This window comes from Pyrgilauda ruficollis, unplaced genomic scaffold (genome assembly GCF_017590135.1).
Source record: "Pyrgilauda ruficollis isolate IOZ18807 unplaced genomic scaffold, ASM1759013v1 scaffold9, whole genome shotgun sequence".
In the NCBI taxonomy this organism is placed as follows: Eukaryota; Metazoa; Chordata; class Aves; order Passeriformes; family Passeridae; genus Pyrgilauda; species Pyrgilauda ruficollis.
In genome coordinates, this window is record NW_024531043.1 from 10,031,846 (window position 1) to 10,045,989 (window position 14,144).

Genomic DNA, 14,144 nt, shown 5'->3' on the forward strand with positions numbered 1-14,144 from the left:
CCGTGGCTCTGCTCACCAAGTACCACAGCTGGATCCATGGGATTCATCATCTCCTGCTTTTCCCAAGCCACCATCCCGTTGTTATCCCGTCCAGGCACTCGCTGGTAGCACACGGTGGGATTTGGGGTTCCAAATTTGTTATTTCTCTTCTCTGTGATTTTTAGAGGGTTCCTTTTCCCACACCCTGGGCATTTTGCTCTGCCCCTGCTTTCCCAGAGAAGCTGGGGCTGCTCCATCCCTGGAAGTGTGTCCAAGGCCAGTCTGGAGCACGCTGGGATTAAAACAAAACCATGGAAAAAGAAGTGTACCCTGGGATAGTGGGAGGTATCCCTGCCCATGGCGGGATGGGATGAACTTTATGGTCCTTCCAACCCAAATTGTTCTGGAATTCCATGAAAATGTCCCTTCCCCATGGAGCGGGGGAAAAAATCCCTGTTGGATCAGGAGCTGGCAGCAGCACACACTGTTCCCACAAGGGAATGAGCAAGGAGAGCCCTGCCCAGGCACAGGAGGTGTTTGACAAGCTCAGGGATCGATGCTGTCACCGGGTCCTGTCCAGCACTGCCACAGGGGTTTGGCTGATGATCCATCCCAGGGGCAAATCCCAGCCTGGCCAGGAAGGGCCAGGGCAGGAATAAGGTCCAGGAGCTGGATTTGGGACCCCAGCTCAGCATCCCATTTCATTCCAAGGGCTGTTTTCCAGCTTGTTTTGTCTCCCAGCAAATCCTGCCGGATATTGATCCCTGCTCAGGCCGCTGCTCCAAGGAATTAAAGCAGCAGCAGCAGCCGAAATTCCCACAGGAGAATGGAAAGGTTGCTGGGCCTGCAGCACAAGGATTTAATATGGGAGCTGGGAAATGGCTGGTTGGGATATTTACAGCTGCCAGAGTGCCCCGTTTTGGGAATAAACTCAGATATTGCTCATCCCAGGCAGCACATCCTGCTGGGATGCTCCAGCAAGGACAGGTGGCTCCTCACAGAGCAAACTGGAGCCTATGCAATTCCCCGGCCCCTGGAAGGGTTAATCCTGGAGGATCTCTCCATGAATATTCTCTCTGACACCTGCATCTCCTCGGAGGGGAGGGAGAGGAGAGGGTTTGAGAGATGCCAGAGCGTGGCTTTGATCTTCAGTGGAGTGATCTCACTGCTGCTTAAAGGGAAAAACAACCCCTGGGCTTTGATATTCCTGAGTACACAACACCGGGAGAAAATGGAAATATTCCTGAATGCACAAACACTAGGGAAAGGAAGGAAGGGAGGGAGGGAGGGAAGGAAGGAAGGAAGGAAGGAAGGAAGGAAGGAAGGAAGTGTCGGAAGGAAGGAAGTGTCGGAAGGAAGAAGGAAGGAAGGAAGGAAGGAAGGCTCCAGCCAGGACAGGAATCACCAATCCTGCCCCACAGCTGGAATTTTACACTCTTTTTACCCCTCCACTTTCCCAAATGTGCCTCTCCCTGAGCCTGCAGCATCCCAGAGACCCAAAACCCACCCAAATCCCTTCCCAGGACCCTCTCCAGAGCTCCAGGCAGCCTGAAAACAGCTTCTCTCTCTCTTTTTGCCAAATCTCTGCCCCAGGAGGGAAGTCAGGAGTGGTGCCAGCCTCTTCCCAGCCACCCAAGCTGAGCCTGTTCTTTTCCAGGGCTGTAAATCCTGACACAGAGCTTTTTTTTCCCCCCTGCTTTTTCCCATTTGGCAGCTGTTCAGGTTGTATTTGTGTTTTGGCTGCCAGCAATGCAGCATTCACAAACCTGCCCTGGATTTCTCCGCTGCAGAGCCGGGCACTGTGAATTAACTGACACCAAAGTTTGGGATGGCTCGGAAAATGCAATTTATAACAGCCAGGATGTGCTGCTGGGCCTCTCCCACCCACACCGTGCTTCTCCTGCCTCAGCTCATCCCTCAAAGTGGATTTAACACACATTTCCCTTTTCTTCCCACCCTCCCAGCTGAGTTTTCCCCCTGTGGCATCTCCAGCAGTGATTCCCCACAGGTCCTCTCCTAATTTTGGGGTTTCCTGGGGTCACTTCTGTGGGGTGCTGATGGATCCTCCGGTGATTCCACACTGGGAAAGGCTGGAAGGTGCTGCCCCATTCATCCCTGGTGCTCCCCAAGCCTGGAATTCCCCTGGTGAGGGCAGCAGGGCCCCTCTGTGACATCTCCCAGCAGCCGAGGCGTGATGACAGCCAGGGCAGGTGCTGCTGGGAGGTGCCAAAGCTCTTCCCAAGGGATTTTCCCGTGACAGGAACGCTCTGTTCCACTCCTCAGAGTGGCAGAAATCCGGATTTGGATTGGCTTTGGAGACAATCCCACCTGCCCCTGACAGCCTGGGCTGGGGTGGGCATCACTGCTGCAGCCACGGGAAGATCCCAGAGGGATCCAGCACCAGGAAGGACCGAGGAGCACAGCGGGACCAGGGATCTCCTGCTGCAGTAAGGTAGAAAAATCATAAAGAAAAATGATAGAATCAGGCCTGCCCTGGCTGGCCTGTCATTTCTTCCAAGTCGAGCTGGCACTTTGCAAGTTAAAATGTGAAAGCAATCCTGGTGTGAGCAGTTTATTAACATAACACTTTATTCCTGGGTAAAAAAACAACTTGCACCTGTATAAAGTGTTTAGATAGAAATGTTAGATAGAAAAATGAAAACTATCTCTCACAAACAACTTTTTCTGCACGTACACACTGAGGGTTTGAGTGACCAATCAATGCAGAATAACAACGTGTTATTAATAATTGTTATTAACAACAACTTGTTAATAATAATTAATAATTGGCAAGAAAGCTCCTGACCAATTGGAGTCCCACACGAGGTGTTTAAACCTGTATAAAAAGGAGTTCTGTGGATAAAGAAGGGGCTTTTTCCACCATGGAGACCATGGAGTCTGTGGGATTTATTCCCATAATGTCCCTGCACCACCCTGGCTGTAACAGATCCTGATCCCACATCCCTCCCTGCTGAGCTGAGCCTGGGGTTAAACTCACTCACTCTTCCAGTGATTCAGCCCTGTGCTACCAAAAGTGGCTGATAAAGAGGATTCCTACCCAAAAGTGTCAGCAATTCACGCACACAGAGCCTGGTGACCCCAAACCAGAGGATTTTCCAGAGGATCCAACAGTGCCACGTGCGGTTTGTGGCCAAGTCCTGATTGGCATTTTGATTAAAGATTAAACACAGATTCAACCCCTGCTTTGGCATTTTGGGGTTTAATTGCTCCAGGAGAGAAATTAGCAGCATAATTAAACTTAACAGATAGAAAATTATGCTCAGGTCAAAGAATACAGCTGAAATTTTGGGGGTGAAGTGTTCCTGAGCTCCCAAACTCCCAGGACAAAGAGAACATCAATAATCCCAGAGGAGCTGGCACCCAGCAGGAGCCTCAGAAAGAAAATTGGCACCTCTTGTTCCCCAATCAGAGCTGATGGGGACTTTGGAGCAGGATTTTGGTGCATTCACCTGCAGGACACAGACCCAGCCAGATCCTCTCTGAGTCACAGGCACTGGCACGGGCTGAGGTGGCCGAAAATGAGGCAGAGAGGGAATTTTGGGGGCAGGGTGATGCTCAGTGACATCCTCGACTTCCCAAGGGACCAGAGGCCTCAGCATCTCCAGCAAATCCAGTTTTTAACTCCTCTCTGAACCTCCAGCTCCCCCTCTCCCCTCTAGGGTTTGACTGTTCCAGCTCCCCCGGCACATCCACGACCCTGCTGGTGGGAAAATGAAGGATTTGGATTTCATTCTGCCCCCATCACTCAGCAGGTCCCAATCTCTCAGCAGCAGCCCCAGCCCAACGCCACCATTTCCTTCCCCTCATTTCCCTCGGCACAATTGATATTCTGGCTCGTTAGGTTTTAATGCACAGCTTTCCGGAGCTTGTTTAAAATTCACCGACACTTCCCAGCTCCAAAGGATTTAAGAGGGGGAGGAAGAAAAAAAAAGACATCCAGAGGGTTTGTGGAATTCTGCACAGCCCCGGAGGCAAAGGACGGAGCGGCTCCGTCTGCTCCGCAGTGCAGGGATGGAGTAAATCAGGGGCTGCCGCAGCGATCCCAGCGATCCCTCCCTTCCCAAGGCAGCTCCGCTGCTCCTCTCCTGCCGGGCACACGGAGAAATCCCCTCCAGCAGCGGGGGAAATTCCTGCCTCGATTCCCGGCGTCCCCAAAGAGGGAGAGTGGCAGCAGATTCCTGTCCTGGCTGGAGTGAACATCCCTTCCCTTCCCTTCCCTTCCCTTCCCTTCCCTTCCCTTCCCTTTCCTTTCCCTTTCCCTTTCCCTTTCCCTTTCCCTTTCCCTTCCCTCTTGGTGACAGGCTGGGGCACGGAGGGCACAAGGGCAGGGCAGAGCCTGGTGTGGAGCTGTGGGAGCTGGGATACTCCAGTGGGTGGGATGGGCACCGGGATGGGCACTGGGATGGGCATTCCCCATCATCCAGAGGCAGCAGCAGCTAGGCAAGGAGCTGAGACCAAAGGCTGATCCCGGGAATCCTGGGAATCACTGAGCCATGGAATCCCGGGGTGGTTTGGGCTGGAGGGACCTCAGAGGTCACCAGGCAGGGATGCCTTCCACTGGGGATGGGGACAGGGGCATGGCCACAGGCTTCCCATGCCGTGATGGGAACTGTTTTTTTTTCTTTGCTGTCTTCTTTTTTTTTCCCATTTCTTCTTTCTTTTCCAGCCTGTTTTTCCCTTTCTTACTCCAGCTGCCTCCCAACAACCCAGGAACCTCTCACCCCACAGAGCCAAGCACCGGAGGCTTCAAGAGAGAGGATGGAAAGGGAAAATTTAAAGGATGCTAAAATCCCCAAGGACAATCACGGATTGTGCATCTTCGCCCCCAAGGCTGAGGCATTTCTTCCTCCTCTTCCTGCTTTTTCCACTCCAAAAGAAAAGAAAAATAAGCAGGGAACGAAGCGAGCGAATATTTGAGAGCGAATCCCTCGGCTCGGAGCCGCTCCGGGAATGGAGCGCGGCCTCTCAAAGGATTTGGGTTTTTTACTCCCGAAAATGATCCGCTAATGGCATTCCGGAGGCACCGGGAGAATCTAAAGGCATAAAAAACTCTGGCCAGAGGCAGATTTGATGGGATGCGTTTGTCAGCAGCTCCCCCGCTGTGCCCACAGCCCACCCTGCGCTGGAATTGCTCAGGGAATCGGGGATCGGGATGCAGCTGCTCCCCCCAGAATCCTCTGGACACGAGGTTGGGTTCCTGTGCTGTTCCCCATCCCAAAATCCACACACCCCTCATGGGATTTCCAGAAAGTCCAAAAGGATGCCAAGGTCCAGCCCCTGGCCCAGCCTTTCCCAAACGCAGCCCCTGGGAACCAAACCAGCTCCAAAAATAAAGGAATCCAAGAACGCCAGAAGGATTTGGGTTGGAAAGGACCTTAAAGCTCATCCCACCACTCGCCATCCCAGGCTGCTCCAAGCCCTGAGTTTTATTTTAAGCTCAGCTCAGGATCCCTCAGCTCCCTCCTCTCTCCCAAGAGAGAAGCAGACAGGGACCCAAAGCCTCCCCGGAGGGATCCCAAAGGATTCTGCCTTTGGAATTTCTCTGTTGGTTGTCGGACACAACAAAGGCAGATCTGACAAAGCCTCTCCTCCCTGCTCTGAAAGAGCTGAGACACAAAACCGGGAGGTGCCAGCTGGGAGAAAGGATTGAATGGAAAACAGGGAGAGCTGGGCACTGCTCAGGGACAATTAATTATTGTAAAAGCTGCAGGGACAAATTCATAAAAGCCCCGCTGAGGAGGCAGCTGTAATCAGGCTTTAAAAGATTGATTTTAAAAAACAGAATATACAGGACAAAATAGTTGCTAATTCAGAAGGGAGCAAAAGGAATGAGAGCAAGAGGTGCTTGGAAGAAATCCGTGGTTCCTGTCCAGCTCTGGAGCCAACAGGCGCTGGAAATGCTGCTGATAATGCAGAGAAATTTGGGTTATTTAATACAGGAGATAAAGACTGAGATGATGCCTTTGTGCCAAAAGCCTGATGAGATGTTTTGTACTGCAAAACAAACCAAAACAAACCAATAAATGGAAATTATTAATACTAAACTTGTCAAAAACCAGCAGGATCTGGAGCAATTGAATTGAAGAGGCTGGAAAGCGCTGGCCAAGGAGTTATTTCTAGATATTATTTAAATATTTTTTTTTTCCTGCTTTTTAAGGTCTTTTTAAAAACCCACTTTGAATTCCAGTGGGGTTATTTATTTCCTTGTGGATTCAAACAATCCAAGCTATTGGGCTGACACTGAAGCCAGGCAAAACCAAGGCAAGATCTGAAACAGGACTCGCTTAATGAAGAAGTGGGATTTAATTAGTGCCAATCAGGACGCATTTTGGAAAAGCAGATTTCATTATCCCAGCTTTCCCTGAGATTCCCAGACGGGTTTGGTTTGACTGTGGGTGATATTTGGATGGAGAAGCTGGAACAGCCTAGAAACCAGCAGGAAAAGCTGTGGAAGCTCCAAGCAGCTGCTTCCCAAACGCCAGGGAAGGGAGCAGCACCCTGGAATTACAGCTCCTGGAATAATGAGAGCAGATTTTGGGTAGCACCAAAGCTCAGGGTGAAAAATTCCTGAACACAGAAAGCTTGGGAATGGGGAAACACCTGGGAATCAGAGCTGGAGGTTTCTTCTCCTTGTACCCTGTCTGGATGGACACACACATCCAGGCTGGGATATTATTGATCCCTGTGGCTCCAGCCCAGGCTCCATCCCTGGCTCTGCCTGCTGGTGGTGATTTTCCAGGCTGGGTTTGTGCTCTGGCTTTTATTCCTCTCCTGGGAAATCAGCAGCGAGCTCTGCAACCAGAAGAGATTCCTGAAAGGCAGCCAGAAAATATTCCTGCCCATCAGCTCCATCATCCATGGAACGTGCATTCCAACACCTCAGTGCCAGAGTCCTGCTGCCTCAGGGACACATCTCCTTCCCAGCACATTCCCAAAGCACAGCCAGCCTCTGGCAGAGCCCAGCTGCTCCCCTCACACCTCCCTGGAGAGTTCTACACTCAGACAGGATCTGCTGCTTCATCTCCAGGCTGCGGCCATCCGTGTCCTCCCCCAGGAAGAAGCAGGAGAGAGGAGCAGGAAGGATGGATCACACCAGGTCTGGTGCTCAGGGACACGGAGCCAGGATGTGACAAGGTTGGATGAAGCCTCCAGAGGTGACTCAGCCCTCGGGAGGACACCCAAGGATGCACATCCAGCTGCAGTGACCCGTGGATCCAAGCTCTTCCCAAAAGCACGGATCACTGGCAGCGGCTTTGCTGCTTCCAAGGCAAAGAAGCAGAGCCTGAACTTTCCTGAGCTTCCCAAGCTGGATAAATGAGTGGAGGGGACACACTGCAGGGAATTCCCACCCAGCAGCAGCCATGGAGAGGGCTCCCAGCAGGATGTCTCCTGGAGAATGCAGGGATGAGCTCTGATCCCCTCGGAGGAGGTTAATTCCTGTGATCAGAGCTGTCCAGGGGGGAGAACATTACACCAGATACCAGCAATTATCCCATAAATCCAAACATCAGAATGGCTGCAATTAATAGGATCCCACACTGGCACTAATTACCCGTCTGTGGGAGGGGAGGAGGGAGCCTGGAGCAGCAGCTCCCAGCACCAGCTGGGAATATTACTGGAAATCCCAACATGCCAAAATAGAAGCATCAGGAGTGACTGGGAGTTCCAGGGGTTCTCCTGCCTCCCAGAGCCCCCAGCGTGTTCAGAGCCTTCCACAAAGCTCCTTAAAACTCCAGGAACCCAAACCCACTCCTGGCAGCAGTGTGGCACATTCCCAGCCCTTGGATGTGCTGGTCCATGGCCCTGCTGTCACCCAGGATTTCATCCAGGGGAGGAGCTGATCCCATCCCCATCCTCACCCTCCCTGCCTCAGGGGCTGCACATCCCCCCAGGACCACCCCAAGGGTGCCAGGAGGATCCCAGGGAATGCAGAGAGCACCGTGCCTGCTCCAGGCCTTGTTTTGGGAATGTGAAAGCACAGGGACACCAAGCACAGCCAGATAAAGCCCAACCCCTTTGCCTTCATGTCCCATCCCATCCCATGGATCCCAGAGCCACCTCCCCTCATGCCAACAGGTTTGAGCTGCTTCCTCCCAGCTTTCAGCTCCTCCAAGAGGGATTTTTCCCTTTGCAGAGAGCAGAGGCTCTGCTGACAACCACTTTACTCCTCGAGTAACCTGTTGGTCCCTTCTCCCAGCACGCAGATCGGGCCAAGGAGGGCGAGGCAGCACCACGGACGGGATGTCAGCAGGAATTAAATCAAGTGTCAGGAGAAAATTCCAGGGGGGAAGGCACTTTCCTGATTCATATTGCCAAGCAATTATCCCTGTGACAGCCCGGACGGCAGCGCTTTATCACAGCGGGGAGCTGGGAGAGGGAATTGTGTGGATCAGCTCATCCCGAGCTCCTTTCCCAAACCCACAGCGGTGATCAGCAGCACACCCTGCATTTGTCAGCCCCCAGGGACACCCGGTGTGTGCCAGAGCTGAAGGATTCCCAAGGAAAAGCAGCTCTGCCAGGGAAAGGATGGAGATTCCTGCATTCTGCCACTGGCAGGAGCCGGGCTCAGCCATCCCTCCTGGGATCCTGTCACTGGGAACAGCTGAGGTGCCTTGGGCAGGAGATGGACAGGCAAGGTCAGGATTCCATCGGGAACACAAAGGGACTCGGTGTGGTTCCATCCATTGGGAACACAAAGGAACTTCATCAGGAACACAAAGGAACTCGGTGCCTCCACGAGGTGGGGACACAGCCCCCGGTGACGGCTGCCCCCACAGTGACACCGGCGGTGTCACCGAGGCAGCACTAACGGGGCCCAGCCAGGCTCAGTGGGCTTTGCTCAGGCACAGAATTCATCCCTGGTGTCTCATCAGCGATCCCGGGAGCCCAGGCAGCCTCCAGGGTGGGGTCACAGAATCACAGAATCACCGGGTTGGAAGAAACCTTCCAGATCATCGAGTCCAACCCAGCCCCAGCACCTCAACTGAACCCTGGCACCCAGTGCCCATCCAGGCTTTGTTAAACACACCCAGGGATGGTGACTGCACCACCTCCCCGGGCAGCCATTCCAGAACTTTATCACTCTTTTCATAAAAAACCTTTTTCCTAATATCCAACCTGTATTTCCCTTGGTGCAGCTTGAGACCTGGAGAAAGAGCCCAACCCCACCTGAGCACAGCCACCTTTCAGGGAGCTGTAGAGAGTGATAAGGTCACCCCTGATTTTAACACCATTCCCCAAACTTTTGGCCATCCAGAGGAGCTCCCATCACCACCAACTGCTCCAGTAAGGGAGAAAAATCATAAAGAAAGGCTTCATAAAATCAAGCCTGCTCTCCTAAAATCAGTGGTTGGCCTTGTCAAGCTGGCACTTTGCAAGTTCCCATGTGAAGGCAATCCTGGTGTGAGCAGTTCATTAACATAACACTTTATTCCTGGGTAAAAAAAACAACTTGCACCTGTATAAAGTGTTTAGATAGAAATGTTAGATAGAAAAATGAAAACTACCTCTCACAAACAACTTTTCCTGCACTTACACACTGAGGGTTTGAGTGACCAATCAATACAGGATAACAACTTGTTATTAACCAATAAAGTAATTAGCAAGAAAGCTCCTGACCAGTTGGAGGTCTGTAAAACTGAATGAAAAGGAGTTCTGTGGATAAAGAAGGGGCTTTTTCCACCATGAAGAAAATGGAGTCCGTGTCATTTATTCCCACACACAACCCCACAGAGGCAGCCCTGGGTGTGCTCCCCACATCCCAAACACTCTCCCACCCCTTCCAAGGGGTCGGATCCTCAGCAGGGAAGGATCCCCCACGCAGGACTGGTGGTGCCACATGACACAGCATCCAAAGGGCCTTAAAATAAACTCCCCTCCCTGCCCACACCTGCCGAATTCCCTGTGGGATGCAGGGATGCAGGGATGCAGGGAAGCAAGGATGCAGAGGTGCAGGGATGCAGGGAAGCAGGGATGCAGGGAAGCAGGGAGGAAGGGATGCAGGGAAGAAAGGATGCAGGGAAGCAGGGAAGAAGGGATGCAGGGATGCAGGGAAGCATGGATGCAGGGATACAGGGATGAATGGATGCAGGGAAGCAGGGATTCAGGGAAGCAGGGATGCAGGGACCAGCACGTGTGTGGCCACACCCCCGCGTGTGCTCCCGGCAGCAGCGCACCCCTTCTGTTCCAAAAAAAAACCCCAAAAACCCAACAAAAAAAAAGCGTTTTTAAAACCTCTCAGAATTTAGCAACAATCGCCATGGAGACCAATCACCGAAATCCCTGCGTTGCCATGGCAACGCCTTTCCCCATCCTGCCTGTTTATCCTGGAGCTGACACACCATTTATCGGCAGCGAGAGGGAGAGAATCTGAGAGCAACCTTCCCTAAGTGCACGGAAGCAGAAAAATCCTCCGTGAGGAAATCACTATTAATAGAGATAAAACAGCTCCAGCAGGGATCAGCCCCGGCCTGAAGAGCTCTGGGAGTGTGCAGAGCTGCTAAATCCCAGGAAAAGGCCGGGAGAATACAACCTCCAGCCACGGGGAAGGCAGGCAGGGCACACAGAGGTGGAGAACAGGAGCTCACAGCAATTTTTTGCACATTTAAAGCAGAACTATTTAACACCCAGGCCTCTAAGAGCGATGCTGGGTTGCAAAGGAATGGAATCCTGGCTTTGGGATGGTTTGGGAAATGCTGCCAGGAGCTCCCCTGGAGTCTGTGGGTGATGCTTGGGGTTGGTAACACCAGAGCCCAAAATAATCCTCTTTGTTCCAAAATTGGAGCTTCCAGGGGGGTGGATTTGTCAATCCAGTATCTGGATGTCTCACTCAGGTTCTTATGGTGCCCACTGGGGTAAAGAGAGAGGGTTTAGATGGGATATTGGGAATATCCCACCCTGTGAGGATGGTGAGAAACCCCTGGGCTCAGGATCCCCAGAGAAGCTGTGGCTGCCTCTGGATCCCTGGAAGTGTCCAAGGTCAGGTTGGACGGGGCTTGGAGCACCCTGGGATGGTGGAAGTGGCAAGGTTGGAACAGGATGAGCTGTAAGGTCCCTTCCCAAACCAAACCAGCCTGGAATTCTCTCTGAAGTATCATCCCTGCCATGGAAGTCACCACTCAAGGCCCTTTGATGGACTCAGCTGAATTCCAGAGCAGTTCCCCAGCCTGACATTCCTGGGTGGATCCTGGCCTGGGAAATGGACCAAAGACAGCAGGAATTCCTGCAGCCACTGCTGATTTGGACAATTATGAGCTGCTGGGGATCAATAAGGTTAACTTCCAGCAGATCCTCGTGGGAGAATCCTTAGGGATTGATTCCAGGAAGTGTTTAGTCCAAGCTCTTTACCAGGGGCAGAGCAGAGCACAGGGCTGGGAAGGCTGAGGCAAGGGCAGGACACTGGGAATGGCAGAGATCCAGCAGGGATGCTCCAAGTGCTGCCTTCCCTCAGCTCAGCAGCCCTGAGGGATGGGAACCAAGGTGCAATATCCCAAATTTGTGATGAGCAGGTGCCTGAAGGACGGGAGCACATCCCATACCCACCCCACCAGCCACTCCACAAATAGAAAATATCAAATGCACAAAGATCAGTGGGATCAAGGAGTTTGGAAAAGCCACCACTCTTCTGTATTTCTATCTCCTGGTTTTCATGCAGCACTTTGCAACTCTCAGCTGTCATCCACAGCAGGAAATATCCACGGGATTGCCATCAAATTAAGAATTCCAGCCAGGAAAACAATCTTAAACTCCAGCTCAGACATAACACTGTTCAATAAAGAGAGCAAAAGGAATCAGCACTTCCCAGGCTGATTCCCAGCACAAGAGAGACGAGGGAGTTCCTCCCCCTCCCATTCCCAATGACACAGATAAGAAGACTCAGAAAAGCACCAAAAATCCAACGATTGTTCCTCCATCAGGAGAAAACCTCCACAGAGCCAGGAAAAGCAGGGAGTTGTCAAGATGAGATGTGCTAAAAATGTCACAGCCCTCCCAACACTTGAGGCATTCCTTGGGAGAGCTGGGATTTTTCAAATCAAACGTTTTGATCTTGGAATTGTTCTGCTGCCTGGCTCCGTGGGGAAAACGGGAAGAGAGCAGCATATTAAGGATCCTTTGAAGGTATCCTTCCCAAGATTTATCAAAAAGAAAAATAGAGACACAGCTGAGCCTCAGGCCCCTATTCAAGGCAAAGGAAGATTTCCAGGAGTTGAGGCACAAGAGCCACGAGCTGGGTGAGCTCCAGGGTGATCCTGAGAAAAAGTGAGCATGGGAAGGCTCCAAAGGCACCACCAGGGACATGAAACAGGAATTGCCACCCTGCAAACAGAACCTGGTTTGCACCAGCTCTGCCAAGAGAGTTGGGCTGGAAAAATAATTCCTTAGGTCACAGCAAAGATGTGGATTGAAGGACACCTTCCCTATTCCTGCCTCTATCGGGACAGCAGCTGCATGACTCAGAATTCCCCCACCCCAAAGTGAGCAAGAATTCATCCTGGAGAAGTCAGCCAAAGTTTCAAGGATTTAGGGAGATAAGAAACTTGTCCTTGAGCAGTATCTGATCACCTCAGTTTGTACAAACACCGAGAACGCCGAGAGAATAAATGAATTTATACTCACCTACGTGGGAGATACAGAGAGCTGGGAGCAGCAGGAGGGGCTGGAAGTGTCACCACAAAGCAGGAAGGGCTGGAAGTGTCACCACAAAGCAGGAAGGGCTGGAAGTGTCACCACAAAGCAGGAGTCAAAGCCAGGAGACACCAAGTGTCACCCCAGCACCATCACTTTCAATCTTCGTCAAAGTTCTCAGATTGGAACAGACCCTCCCTCCTCTCCTTCCCTTTTTCCCTCTCTCCCTCCCTCCCCAGCCTTGGCAGGGATTATAAAACTCCCAGAGATGGATGCAAACTGTTGGATGTGTTCATAAAAACAAATCAATCCATCTTCCCCTGTGGGATAATCGCCTTAGAGCCAAGCTGCTGCTCCACAGAGCTCCCGGCCTCCTTTGGATCCCAGGGCTCTGCCTCCTTCCTGCCATTCCACTGGATTATCCCTGGGATGTGCCTTTGCCGTGAGATTAAAGCTTGTTTTACTCCAGATTCTGCTGCTGTTCAACCAGCACTGCTCAGGCTGAGCTGATTTATTCCCTGGAAAGTTTCTGTTCTGTTTTTAACGCTCAGCCCCGAATGCAGGATCAAGGGAGAGGCAACACTCGGTGGGATCTCCCTGGAATTCCAACTCCTTCATGCAGGCTGACTTCTGGGATCAACAACACCAAGAACATCCCTAGTGGGAACATTCCCAATGGATTTGAGAAGTAAAAACCAGAAAAACCAGTCCTGATGGAGGTAAGATATGGAAAACCTCAGGGCAGGCATTTGCTCCTCTGCTCCGGCCGTGGGGAAGGGACACTTTGGGAAGTGTCTGGCTCCAGGTGTGAGGGACCAGGAATGCTGAGAGCTCTGGAAGTGTGGCAGGAGCAGCTGGCAGAGGAGTCTGGGACAGAATCCAGCTCCTGCTGCAAGCACCGACCCCTCCTTGGAGTCCCTGCACGGGGCTGGCAGGAGAAAACCTCGGAAACAACAGAGCCCCAAAAACAAACGGAGCAAGAGGTGGAAGATGGAAGGAAGGAGCAGCAGAAGTGGGAGCAACAGCTCCTCTCCCTCATCCCAGGAGAGCTGGATGTGGCTGAGTGGGATGTGGAGAGAGAAAGAACAGGATTGTCCTTCCTTCCTTCCTTCCCAATTCCAGCTGATCCTACACAAAGAGCAAGAGGAGAGGCCAAGCCCCATCCAGCTCTGAGCACGGAATCACAGAATCCTGGAATGGTTTGGGTTGGAAGAGAGCCTAAGGATCATCCAGCTCCAGCCCCTGACACCATCCCAGGGTGCTCCAAGCCCTGTCCAACCTGGCCTCGGACTCTTCTAGGGATGGGGCAGCCACAGCTGCTCTGGGAATTCTAACCCCACCCTCCCAGGGAAGAATTTCTTCCCAATATCCCATCCTTGGTGCCTGCATGTGGAAAACACAGGGACTGACAAATCATGGTAAGAAAATGATTTTTATTTCTTTACTTTTTTTTTTTTTTCTATTTTGAATTTCTTTTTTTCCCTTTTTTTTTTTTTAATGGAATTTCTGCTGTTTACAGA